General features: G+C 42.7%; 1 protein-coding gene and 2 long non-coding RNA genes across 15 annotated transcripts in view; 1 reads left to right on the top strand and 2 right to left on the bottom strand.

The window, feature by feature from the left end:
* The window catches only part of LOC144303248 (uncharacterized), a 55,559-nt gene extending 49,531 nt beyond the window's left edge, over nt 1-6,028 (bottom strand). For 2 of the 11 annotated variants that reach the window (XR_013370316.1, XR_013370314.1), the window contains exon 1: nt 4,680-4,963. This is a non-coding gene — a long non-coding RNA (uncharacterized LOC144303248). Of the gene's footprint in view, nt 1-3,335; nt 3,472-4,679; nt 4,964-5,341 lie in introns of those variants that run through there. The other 9 variants (XR_013370319.1, XR_013370325.1, XR_013370324.1 and 6 more) reach the window with 9 other exon arrangements.
* Nucleotides 1-13,447, bottom strand: part of KCNIP4 (potassium voltage-gated channel interacting protein 4) — a 1,117,936-nt gene that overhangs the window by 954,662 nt on the left and 149,827 nt on the right. The gene's annotated exons all lie outside the window — the stretch shown is intronic.
* Nucleotides 4,794-13,447, top strand: part of LOC144303271 (uncharacterized) — a 28,302-nt gene continuing 19,648 nt past the window's right edge. The window contains exons 1-3 of one of the 2 annotated variants that reach the window (XR_013370327.1): nt 4,803-4,952; nt 5,329-5,576; nt 6,125-6,399. This is a non-coding gene — a long non-coding RNA (uncharacterized LOC144303271). Of the gene's footprint in view, nt 4,953-5,328; nt 6,400-13,447 lie in introns of both variants that reach the window. The other variant, XR_013370326.1, reaches the window with a different exon arrangement.

Raw genomic sequence — 13,447 nt, 5'->3', positions numbered from 1 at the left:
GTCAAAAACCTCAAGGATGTAATGATTAAGCTAAACCCTGTATCCCCATACATTTTCATTTGGAACAATCTGATGGAAATCCAACCACGTCAAATGGAAATGGAGAATTTATCATCAACAAGTACAACTGCTGGCTCCTTCCCACAGCAGCATTTTCATTTATCTTATCGTGATCGTGTCCTAAATTTAGTTTCTTCTTTACTCTTTACCAGAGTAAATTTGATCAACTATCTCGGAGTCAACGTTGAGTTGATGTTAATTTAATAATTCCCAACCCTTCATGACCAAGTGTCATTTCTTGCATCCAAATGGTCTTTTAAGCTAACTCAGCTGAATGTAAAGCAGGAATAAAGTTGCTTGGGAACTATAAAGATCCATTATTGACTGCCCCCACTCCCACTCCACCCCTCCCTAACAACGGGTCATTTAAACTGTATGTTTGCACAACAGTGGAGTTGGATTAATTTGGTCATCTAAATTTGCAGTGTTCAATTCCTACCATGTATCAGAATCAGTTGGAGAGCTTGTTAAAAACAAAACAAAACAAAACAAAACAAAACAAAAACGGATGCACCAGAGCACTTACCCAGAGACCTTTGGTGTTGTTAGTAGCAGCTTTACTGAAATACAGTTCCTATCCCATGGAAACTGACCATTTTTTGGTGTCCCATTCATTGGATTTTAGTATATACACAGGGCTGTGCAACTCTCATCATAATAAATTTTAGAATATTTTTATCATTCAGAAAAATCCCCCACAGCAATTACCTATCATCCTAACCTTCCCCTCTCCAAGCCCTATGTAAGCACTAATCTACTTTCCAACTCTATGGATTTGCTTGTTTTGGACACTTCATACACATGGAACCAAAAAAACACGTAGCCTTTTGTGTCCAGATTCCTTAATGTAGCAGAAAGTTCATCACAGTTATAGAATGAATCAGAATCTCATTCCCTTTTATTGCCAAAGAATACTCAATCACATGGATGTATCAAATTGTATTTATCCATTCATTAGTCACTAAGTTCTTAGTCACTAGGTCACATTAGTTACTAAGAGCTCTATGTTTTCTCTGTCATTTCTTTCTCACAACTCTATGAAAAAGGTGTTATTAACCCAATTTTACAGATGAGAAGTTGACGATCTAAATGGTTAACTTGTGCAGGATCCTTGCACAAGATGTGTTCCCAAAACCATCTGTCTCCTAAATTTCTGATCTTCTCATTAATCCTCTTGCCTTCCCATTACAACACTTCCCATGACAACCTCCAGAGCTGAAACTATATTGGAGAGGTACCATACTTTAAAATCTGAAAGAAAATTTGCATGTTTTCCAGCCACTACTAATTATTCATTTTTTAATGTATTTATTCATTCGATATTCAGTGTTGATTCTGCACCAAGCACCATACTGAGCATTGGGCATATAACTGCAGAGCTATCTTCTGAGAGCTGATATTCCACTAGAGGAAGCAGGTATTTAATGCAATAATCCCAGATATAAATTCATATATAAAAACTCTAATAAAAAAAAATCTGGTGCCAATTAGAGTATCCAGGGTTTGCATTTTTATAGACATTTACCTGTATGCCATCATGTCCATCAGGAATTGTCCCTCCTCACCGGTGATGTGCTGGGAAGGGCAGGCCAATCACAGTATCCCAAATCTAGCCAAGGAACTGGTATCCTGACTCAGCTTGGTTTCTCATAGTATATATAACACATACCTGGCCACAGTCAATATATAAAGGACAGGCATAAGACCGGAGCTGCAGAGACCAATATCCTTCCATAGTCTACCACCAGCCAGGGAAGGCTAAGTTATGTCATGGTAAGAACAAACCAGAAAATCAGAGCAGCTTAAACCAGCAAAGTATGGTTTTCCCTCACGTGACACCTCCATCACAGTCAACATGGAGACTCTGCTTACTGCAGCCCCTTAGAAGCCTGGATGGAAGAAGTTGCATATGCTTCCCTGATCCCAGAGTGGGGAAAAAGGAAAAGAAAAGAAGAGGAGAGGAGAGGAGAGGAGAGGAGAGGAGAGGAGAGGAGAGGAGAGGAGAGGAGAAGAGAAGAGAAGAGAAGAGAAGAGAAGAGAAGAGAAGAGAAGAGAAGAGAAGAGAAGAGAAGAGAAGAGAAGAGAAAGAAGAGAAGAGAGAAAAGAGAAGAGAAGAAGAGAAGAGAAAGAAGAGAAGAGAAGAGAAAGAAGAGAAGAGAGAAAAGAGAAGAGAAGAAGAGAAGAGAAAGAAGAGAAGAGAAGAGAAGAGGAGAAGAGAAGAGAAGAAGAGAAGAGAAAGAAAAGAGGAGAGGAGAGGAGAGGAGAGGAGAGGAGAGGAGAGGAGAGGAGAGGAGAAGAGAAGAGAAGAGAAGAGAAGAGAAGAGAAGAGAAGAGAAGAGAAAGAAGAGAAGAGAGAAAAGAGAAGAGAAGAAGAGAAGAGAAAGAAGAGAAGAGAAGAGGAGAAGAGAAGAGAAGAGAAGAAGAGAAGAGAAAGAAAAGAGGAGAGGAGAGGAGAGGAGAGGAGAGGAGAGGAGAGGAGAGGAGAGGGGAGGGGAGGGGAGGGGAGGGGAGGGGAGGGGAGGAGGGAGGGAGGAGGGAGGCAAGGGAAGGGAAGGGAAGGGAAGGGAAGGGAAGGGAAGGGAAGGGAAGGGAAGGGAAGGGAAGGGAAAAAAGAAGAAAAGAGCACCATAAACCATACACTGGAGAAACACTCTACTTCTTTGGTCAAAGCAAGTCATCTGCCATGGCTGAGCTCAAAAGGAAGCAGCGTAAATTCTGCTTGTGAGAAGAGACACAAAATTCCTCTGGGGTTCCTATTTTCTTTTCCATTTGTTACATCGAGATGACCTAAGCATAGAAGTGTCGATAGTTAAGTTCTTCCATTACCACATGAAGGAACCCACCTATCCAATGAGGCCAAATGTAAAAACACAAAGCCTGAGAGACGGAGTTCAGGAGAGCCATGGGAGCCGCAGGCCAGCTGTAACCCCGGACTTCCCTGTTGTGTGAGACAACAGCATCCGTGATGTCTTGTCTCTTAACCCAGTTAGAAGTGGGTGCCTAGGGGCACCTGGGTGGCTCGGTTGGTTAAGTGTCTACCTTCAGCTCAAGTCATGGTCCTTAGGTGCCCATGGTGGGATGAGGTCCGGAGCTGAGCTCCCTGCTCAGCTGGGAGTCTGCTTCTCCCTCTGCCCCTCCCCCTGCTCATGTGCACATGCTCTCTCTCACTCTCTCATACACACATGCTCTCTCTAATAAATAGATAAAATCTTAAAAAAAAAAAAAGAAAGAAAGAAATGAGTTTCTATTACTTGTAACCAACAGTGCTCACTCACATCAAGCTTGTCTGGATGGTCAGGACATGATAAACTGCGAACCGAGACAATCAAAGATGATACAGGATCACCAAGTGACTGTATGAGTGCCAACCTTCATCATCCTCCTATCCACATCGGCACAAAAGGATTATGACATCTACCTTGTGAGTTCTTATGAGGATAAAAAGAGTTCTTGCATTAAGCAATGCCAGTTGCCATCTGCCACCTAGCAGGTGTTCCTTAAAATCTATGTCTCTGTTGCTTCCTTGCTTCTGTCTTTGCCTTATTCCTTCCTCCTGCCTTCCCAAGGCTAAAAACCACAAAGTATTTCATCTTTATGTTGCTGTCACCCAATTGTGTTTAAACCGGGTTTAAGAAGTACCGATGAAATGAAGGGGGGTGCCCAGGACTGAGGGGGCTGAGAGCAGAAATATTGTAAGCACAAGGAAAATCCAAACAAACTGAAGCCTGGGCTCTGACCCCTGAAGCCACAAGCGGTGAGGGTGCATCATCCTTTCACCGAACGGGGGAGAGGTGATTCCTGCTGTGTGTGCTGGCTGCACACCCCGCTAGACCGCAGTAAGAAACGCTGGATAACTGTCTGCATCTCTGCAAATACTTCTCTGGTTTGTCCAGGGTAATCTCATCGCTCAGGCCAAAGGCAGAGCAGAGCGTGGGACTGGGGAATCTAGCATCGACTTCAATGCATCATTGTCTCTTACTGTCTTTTTTATTTATAACTTTGCAATAAATTAACTGCCACATATACCATGCAGTTCAGGGCAGAAGATGCACAGTTTGTATCAAATCCATCTTTAGGTGCCCTGAGATGACTCCATCCCAGCAAGAAGTGACAAAGAACAACAATGCATTTGGTCAGCATTAAGACTAAAAGTAAAAAGCATTAAATACGTATTTCTTCCACAAAAACATATTGAAGCTCTGATTGTCTTATAAGCGTGTTCTATGAACCTTTACATCCATTGTAAAGCTTTTCATCTACTACTAAAATTACTCGCCATACGTTTTAAGGAGGTCAAATTCATAGTATACTTGTTTTGCTCACCTCAAAGCTTAAAACAAAGAAGGGGACTCTATGTTATACATTTATTATACATTCATTTGTGTGTTTTTGACTTATTTATTTAGTGAGGGATTATAGAAACAGTAATAGGTTTATTCTGTAAACATGTATTTTTATGTATATTGCATCAATTTGTATACTGTCAAGGATTAAGAATAACAGTAATAAGTGGTTATACTTCATTGGCCTTATAAATCTAGAAAACACTGGAATGAACATGTTTTCTTTCTCACGGACAGCTTATAAAGAGGATAGAACAAATAAGATCATCAACTTACGAAGGAAGAAACCGAGACCTGGCTTTATCAAGCAGTTGGCCAGCAACTGCCTACTAGTAAGTGCCCCTGCTAAGACTGGAACCCGGGTCTTTGACTGGTCATCAACATTGTGAAGACGACAGAGCCAGCCTGGGCCTGAATCTTGGTGCCACTTCTCGCTAACCACGAGACCTGGGCTAAGCCACTTCATCCCTTGTGCTTGGGTTTCTCCACCTGTACGATGAGGTTAATAATAATGACTCCCTGTGAGCATGAAATGAGCCTCTGGACATGGTGAGCTCTGGAATATTCTCTGGTTCTACCCATTCAGAACCCTTCTCACTACATCACAGTGCCTCATGGGCCAGTGATTTATTTTCAAATATTTTATAGATTTGAGATACAAATAAACCTGGATTTGAGTTTTGTCTTTGATACTTACCATTATCATGATAAGTCATTATTATAATGACTTTGGGCATTTTACAAAAGCTCACGGAACCCACTGCCTCATCAACAAATAATCATCTCTTCATACAAATGTTATCTGTGTTAAACAACGTAATCTTCTAACTCATTTAGCATGTGCTCAGCGGGGGCCAAGCACATTGTTAATGGGAATGACCATCACCTAACACATATTAACTAACATCTAACAATATTTCTACAGCTGAAGGTCTTACCTGTGGTGACAGGGCCTTTAACCTCATGAAAAGCCAGCCCTCTTGGAGGATTCCTTGAAAATCCGAAGGAATGTTGAACAAGGCAAGTTGCCTCATCAACCGTTGCCATGGCCTCCGCTCCCATCTTTCTTCCTCCCTGGTGGCAACCGTTTTGGGCAATAGAGGAATCCCGTGAAAGACTCTTCATGGAGGGGCAGGGGTCAAGGAGTCCTGCTGATGTAGTTTTGGAATGTAGGTGAGGTTTGATGGGATGGGGTCCGGAGCTGACGACCAAGAAAGAATTCTTGAGATGTCTTTGGTACAAAATGGTGGTTTTATTAAAGCACGAAGACAGGACTGCTGCCCCAGGGTTGTGAGGGGCAGCTCATTATATCCCGGGAGTTGAAGGAGATAAGGAAAAGGGAGATTTTTAAAGAAATTTCATATGCTACGGAGGACCTACAAGATACTGGAGGCCTCGTCTTTCTGAAAGTTAAGGTTGTTCATTCCTCTAGTAAAGCATTGACATTAAGATAGTTGGGAGGTGCCTTCTGGAAGTTAGGTTATTGACAAGAATGCTTTTTTCTTGTAAATCACTAAGATGTTTGGTAACCTGAGGGAGACTCATGTCTACAGGACTATAATCTCAATAAATTAACTATTTGTTTTTCCTTTCCCTTAGCTTTAGGGCAGCCAAGAGTGTCTGAGGAATGTCACACACATCCCACCGGGTAGGTGGGTGGGGTCATTTGTGGGGTGTCAGCTTGTGGTTTGTCCTCAGCTAGCCTTCTGTTCCCTCATCAGTGTTACTGGACGCTCAGCGTGGGTCAAACCAATCATGACCATACAACTGAAGGAAGGAGGAAAACCTCTGATGATCATAATACGGTTATTAATGCAAACTGGAATGCTTCTACTGTTGGGGGACCAGGGCTAGCTGAAGACAAGGCACGAGCCTGGGGGAGCACATGGACAAGTCCTCGAAACAGGCAGAGGGACTTTCCTCTACAGACTCAACCGCCTCGATGTTCATACTTCACTAAGGACAGAAGTCATTCTTAGCTGCCCCCCAAGAGCCTGTAAGTCTACTTTAACATACAATATTCCCTTTAGAAAATTCCCTCCATCTCTAAACCCCCGAGGTACATGTTGGCAATCACCCCCCAACACATAGCCCATGATATACATCTGAAGGGTCTCATGACTCATTTTATTAGATGGTAATAAGTGGCCTATTCCCGACAAGAGCCAGCCCCTCAAGGTCCTGGAAACCTTGCTTCCAAAATCCCTTAGAGAGCAGCTATCCTCAAACCCCTCCCAACTCCCGGGTATAAAATCAGTCACCCCTCACAGGCCTGGGGCAGCAGCTCTTCCTGCCCATGGGTCCTGTCCCCGGGCTTTAATAAAACCACCATTTTGCACCAAAGACATCTCAAGGCTTCTTCCTTGGTCATCAGCTCTGGACCTCGCCTATATTCCAAAACTTCATCCCTGCTACCAATACGGATGGCACCAGACCATTTACTGAATGCCCACTGTTGCCAAGTTCTGCTCTCAGGGAACAATGACTGGAGGACTTACGAACTTTGATTATTCCCATGAGATGAGATGTGGGGAGGTTAAGCAGCTGTCCAAGCTGAGGAGCAGCCGCATTGGAGTTTAAGCCTGCACAGCCGGATGCCAGGAATGAAGGTTAATGATTAGCATCACTTTCTGCTCTACAGCTAACTCTTAGCGTCCCAATTTCGTTAACAGAGGTGCATTCACTGTACAACTTCAAAGCCTCAGCAAATCAGCTTCTAAGACTCTGTGCTTTGCTGAGATGACGTATCCGCTGGTGTCAGAAACGTAAGGCCCTTGTGTCCTGCGTCTTCGCAGTGTCTGATACTCCAAAGCATTTCCAAAAGAAAGCCAAGCTCGAAATATTAAAGGCTGGACTCTGAGTTTATAGTACCTGCTTCCCACAGAATCCCTAAATAACCAGAGGTTGCTTATTTACCTGACAAGCCCTAGGCAACTCTGACAAGTATGACTTGTAAAGCGACAGAGAAGAAATGAGTAATGAGGAGGGGTCCCTGTGGAGCATCACGGCTGTTCAGCAGGGCATGCAGGTTGTCAGGAAGCGGGGTTTCTGCTGCTGACAATGCCCTGAGCTGGGCCACAAACTTCGACACAATCCCCTCCTTCTTCATTCTTATACTGAATTTTAGAATTCCACTTTCAAAGACAGGGAAGGACTCACTCACCAACTGTGCCACGGGAACTTCCTTCAGATCACGTCTCCTACTCCGGGTGGGACAGACAGCAAAGGAGCAAAGGAGAAAACAAATCTATGGGTTCGAAGGCAGGCCACCTACAGATTCCCCAAAAGAAATTTAGAGTGAAGCCCCAGAAGGCGACAGCAGGCCCTGTCGGTCTAATATCTACTGGGACACATTCACCCTTTGGCATAAACCACACAGGACATTTCAAAATCTGGGGACCAAAGCAGCCAAACCCCCCCTAAAAACAACAAAAACTCTATTTTCTGTTTTCTTTATTTTTTCTTAAGATTTTATTTATTTATTCTTGAGAGACACAGAGAGAGGCAGAGACGCAGGCAGAGGGAGAAGCAGGCTCCCTGCGGGGACCCGACGTGGGACTTGATTCAGGGACCCCGAGGTCACACCCTGAGCCAAATGCAGATGCGCAATCGCTGAGCCACCCAGGCGTCCCCATTATCAGTTTTCACTGATGAATTTCACATCAATCTAAGAGTAATCCTATTAGTGATGATTAAGTAACTTACTATATAAATAAGGAGATGAAATTTTAAGAGAAATGATGGAAAAAAAAAAAAAACAGAGTGCTGTTGAATACAGGCTGAAGTGGAACTCAGTTAATTAGCCGAATGACAATGTGGAAGGCGCACAGTTTTTGCCATGTCAATCAAAGACACATCATTCATGTACTAATTAACTACTCAAAGCTCTATGCTAGGAATTGTGAGGAATACAAAGCAGCCTCAGCCCCAGCCCCTAAGCTCCAGAAACCACATCCTCCTTTGCAAGATGGAACCAGATGCATTCACTCTACAACACCTACCCTGTGCCAGGCATGTGACTCGACACCCGAGATATAAAAAAAAGACTAAAGCAGCTTCTTCCCTCAATGACCACACAGCTGGTTTGGAGGAAAAGCCCCACAAATACTGGTGTCTTAGTTCTTTAGTAAGAGTGAGTGCAAAAGTCACCACAAAAGAGCTACCACTCATGGATGGTTACCACCCCTCCCCACCTCACACAAGCCCTTGGCATCTTCACGGCAACCCGTTACCGTGGATAAGGTCGCATCTTCATCATTGTAGCAAACAAAGTAGCGGAAGTTCAGAGGAGTCAGGAGCTTGCCTGTGGTCACAGAGCTGTAGCAGATATTACAACCTGCTGACCCATTGGTTCCTAAGCTCAGGATTTTCTCCCTGGTTGTGTTACCCCCAGAGGAATCCCATACAATGACAGCCAAGAACAGGGAATGACTGGCTGTGCTGGAGGAATCGGGAGGGCTTCACCGAGGAAGTGACTCCAGGAGATGACAAATCATGACCTGTAGTACTATGAGAAATGTTAAATCCAAATCCATCCTGGCTTAGCATAAATTCTCATTTACTTTTTGAAAGAATGTACCTTTTGAACTTTAATTTTAAAAAAGAGAAAGATAGGACACCTGGGGGGCTCAGTGGTTAAGCACCTGCCTTTGGCTCAGGGTCCTGGGATCGAGTCCTGCATTGGGCTCCCTGCATGGAGCCCGCTTCTCCCTCAGCCTGTGTCTCTGCCTCTCTTATGTGTCTCTCGTGAATAAATAAATAAATAACATCTTTTAAAAACAACAAAAATTTAAAAAAATTAAAAAAGAGAAAGAAACGACTTTTGCAATATTTCCTCTGAGCTAACCATTTATTTTAGGAACTAATAATGAAAGGGCTCCCTCTGGCTGGAAAGCTTCCGTCCTGCGCTCCACACACGACCACTAGATGGGGGTAGCCACACACCCATTCACAGGCCAGCCTGCCACCCGTCACCACCCTTTCAGCAGCTTGTTTCACAATTTAGATTTTCTTTTAAAAATCTAAATTTCCATATTATTATTAGGCACAGCAAGTGGGTCACGGAGGATGGATATGTACGACGATGTGATGTCTTCGCTATATCTGTCTAGGAACTGGATGTGCCTTTCACAGAGAGCTCACGTCTTCCCGACTTGAAAAAGTTTTGTAGGTAGCTTCCTAAAAACCCCCGAAAGTCAAAAACTTTAACTCTGTCTGTGTAGACCACTGCTTTTATGTGCAAGAGGAGCTATTCTATGTGTGCTTACTTTTCCTTTTAAAGTAGGGGTGGCCAAAGATACAGATGCAGTGAAATGCCGGGACACCTGCACCCTAATGTTCACAGCAGCAATGTCCACAACAGCCAAACTGTGGAAGGAGCCTCGGTGTCCATCAACAGATGATGGATAAAGAAGCTGTGGTCTCTGTATACAATGGAATATTCCTCAGCCATTAGAAACGACGAATACCCACCATTTGCTTCAACGTGGATGGAACTGGAGGGGATTATGCTGAGGGAAATAACTCAATCGGAGGAGGACAAACATTATATGGCCTCATTCATTTGGGGAGTATAAAAATTAGTGAAGGGGAATAAAGGGAAAGGAGAGAAAATGAGTGAAAATATCAGAGAGGGAGATGGAACATGAGAGACTCCTAACTGGGAAACAAACAAGGGGTAGTGGAAGGGGAGGTGGGTGGGGGGATTGGGGTGACTGGGTGATGGGTACAGAGGGGGGCACTTGGCGGGATGAGCACTGAGTGTTAAGCTAAATGTTGGCAAATTGAACTCCAATAAAAAAATTTAAAAAACAAAACAAAAACCAGGAAAAAAAAAAAGCAGGGGTGGGAGAGAATCACATTATGGGAGCCCGATGCTGTTACTCCTTCTATTTAAATAAATAACAGTTTTTAAGGCAATCTGCCCAAATGTTTGCTTTTCGACAATTACTTGCGAAAATGAACGTCAGATTCAGCTTGTGTTTGGTTTAAAGTTAAATTGATTTGAACGCAAGCCCAGAACTGAAAGTTGATTCCTTCACATTTTCAGTCTCGATATCCATTCAACCCTGGGAAGAGCATGGGAATGTTCTTTTGGTGATGAAACCACCATGGAAAGAAGCTCAGGGCATAGGTTCATGGAAAGGGCTCCAGGCAAAGCCATCACGTGGAGGGGCAAATGAAAGGAGGCGGGGAAGAAGGCCCAGACAGCAGGTATCAGGTGTGAGTGACGGAAGACAGGACGAGAGGCTTGGGTGAAAGATGAAGATGATCCAAAGTAAGCACCATGCTCCTAGTCTCAGGAAGCGACCTCGCTGCACAACCACTTCCTGATATGCAAGCCCAGACCTTAAGACATTTTCAAAATCACTTAGGGATGAAAAACCAATGTCATCAATGCTGGAAATATTTATAAGCAACGATTTTTAATACTAAGCCTCTACTCACACTCACTTTATCTTGTTTTTTAGAGCATTGTACGCAGTCCAGTCACATCTCAGAGAGGAATTTAGGAGATTTTAGGAGAGGAATTCACCTTACTGGAACACGGTGATAATTTATATTCCATCGCCCAACTTGAGATTTTTAAGATTCTGATTTCCGCGGCAAGTTTTGTATTATGATTTCATTTGAATAGAACACAGAAAATAGATTTAGGGGGGAAAAAAGGTGCTCCTATTTGCCAGAAGAGGGCTCTGTCCTCAAACTTAAAAATATTCCATACCATAGCTAAAGCACCTTTGCTCTCCGGAATACTTGAGCATAATCTGGTTTGAACCTAACTGTATCTTTCAAGGGTGGAATTACTGCCTTGCAGGATGTCATCATTCACAACGCAAAGAGTAGTCATTATTTACCAAAGTTAATGACAAAAAGCTAAAAGGATGCTATTCTGTAGCATCACAAAGTTCATAATTCATAACTTTAACGCTCAGCTCTTGCATTCATCCAGCTGAAATGTGTGACTCCTTTATTTACTTGCATATTCTGCAAAACTATCCCTATGGGAATGCATTATTTTATGAGGCCTACTATTTTTCATGCTTACCTGGAAAGTAAGACAAACATAAGATAAATCAAAGAAGAAGAAAAAAGGCAAAAGATTGCAAAGTTTTCCAAATTTTTTTAAAGATTTTATTTATTCATGAGAGACACAGAGTGGGAGGCAGAGACACAGGCAGAGGGAGAAGCAGGCCCTGGGATGATGCCCTGAGCCACAGGCAGATGCTCAACCACTGAGCCACCCAGGCGTCCTCCACATATTTCTTTTAGTAATTTTGGCTTCTTCCAGAAAATGAGACAAGAGCAAAAAATTTTTTAGGCTAATACAATGAGAGCGATATGTGATTCTCTCTGGTAAATGGGATGTCCATGTCTACTCCAACTAGTTGGAGAAAGCTCGGCTCCATTGTTTACTACTCATACGACTGTGGGTAGGTGACTTAACATACTTGTTTACTCTCCTCAATTGCAGAAAACAAATAATAATGCCACCTGTGACATTTCACTCTTTATCCCTGTATCTTTTTTTTTTAAGGCACTTACTAATTTCTGATGGTGGGAGAGGGAAGTGCTCAGTTATTTAACTTATTTATCTATTTTGTTTCTCTCCCTCAGTAGACCATAAGCTCCAAGCACATAGACCTTATCTTGGCTTTTGCATCATTCCTACTTTATGGAACATGTTGGCTCCCAACAAATGCTAGCTGAAGGAATCAGTGGGGATCTGTTGTAAACCTACAAGGTACTAAGCCAGATCTCAGTTCACAGTAAGCTCTAAGAATTTCTGTAACACTTCCTTCACATTATATTAATTTTTATATTTACTTTCCACTAATGGTTCAATAGTATAGATTTTTAAATGTGTGCTAGTGACATAAACTTGCTTTCCTAAGTAAATAAAGTCAAAGCATAATGATTTAAAGAAAACTACTAAGCAAATAATAGTATAGGTGAAGTGTGCAAATGGCAATCATCGTGGAAGCGGTCACAGATAACCGAAGTTTGGCAGACCTCACTGCCTGGAGAATAAGTATGTTAGTACTTGAAGTTGAAGTCAAGAGTGAGGATGAAGCCCTGGGGTAATCAGGAAGGTCTTAATTTTATAGCTGTGCTGAAGTCGGCAGAGGAAAGAGCAAAGACTCTCTACCTTGGGGGAACCCATGACTTAACATGGCTGCAGACACACAGTTGAATCCAAAGGCACAAAATAACACCTCTAGGTTCATAGAGGCAAATCCTTGGAAGTGGAGGCCTGTGACTTATAAAATTACCCATTGGGCTGTCATCCTGTGAAGAGATAAGCATCCACGGTTCCTGATTTCTTTATAAACACCAAACCTAGAAAACTGGACGTGAAGAGTAAGGGCATCACTCTAAGTGCTAAAAGTATGGGAAAGGAATTTGGAAAGAATCATCTGGCTCAGAGTCAACAGATGAGAGAGGAAAGGCTCCTATCTTAAGTACTTGGAGCAGAGACTTTCTATTCCACAAAGCAAAGTAAGAAAGGCCATGGGGCGTGTGAGATCCCAGGCTTTGCTGGACTGTTACAGGTAACAAAGCATAAAATGGGTTCCTGAAAAACTAATCTGCACCAAATATAAATGGAAATCTATCCATATACATACAACACTATCCATTCTCCTGCAGGAAGCATGATAGTAATTATCCAACGATGTTCCTGATTTTCAAAAAAGACAAGCCTTTATTTAATCACAGAAAATTACAAAATGTAGAACTCATAATTCAAGAGCTTGGGGGAAGAATAGAATCAACACACCTCGAATCCTTCCTTTATGTGGAAATATTTACTTCCACTTAATCATATAAAATCCCCCTAAACAAATCATTGTCCAGGCCTGAGCCTGATCTCTACTTGAGAGGGGGAAAAATGGTGCAACTGAGGAAAATGGCCTTTTTGGTTCACCTGAGATGTTACTTAATTCCATCCTATGTCAAGAGCTACATAAATTGTTTTGACTAAATGGTTTACTTTTCAATTTTTGTCATGAAAATATACACCTGGTAAACAATGAGCATTAGCA

Source organism: Canis aureus, chromosome 2, assembly GCF_053574225.1.
Source record: "Canis aureus isolate CA01 chromosome 2, VMU_Caureus_v.1.0, whole genome shotgun sequence".
NCBI classification, from domain to species: domain Eukaryota; kingdom Metazoa; phylum Chordata; class Mammalia; order Carnivora; family Canidae; genus Canis; species Canis aureus.
This window is presented reverse-complemented; position numbering and strand designations above follow the sequence as displayed.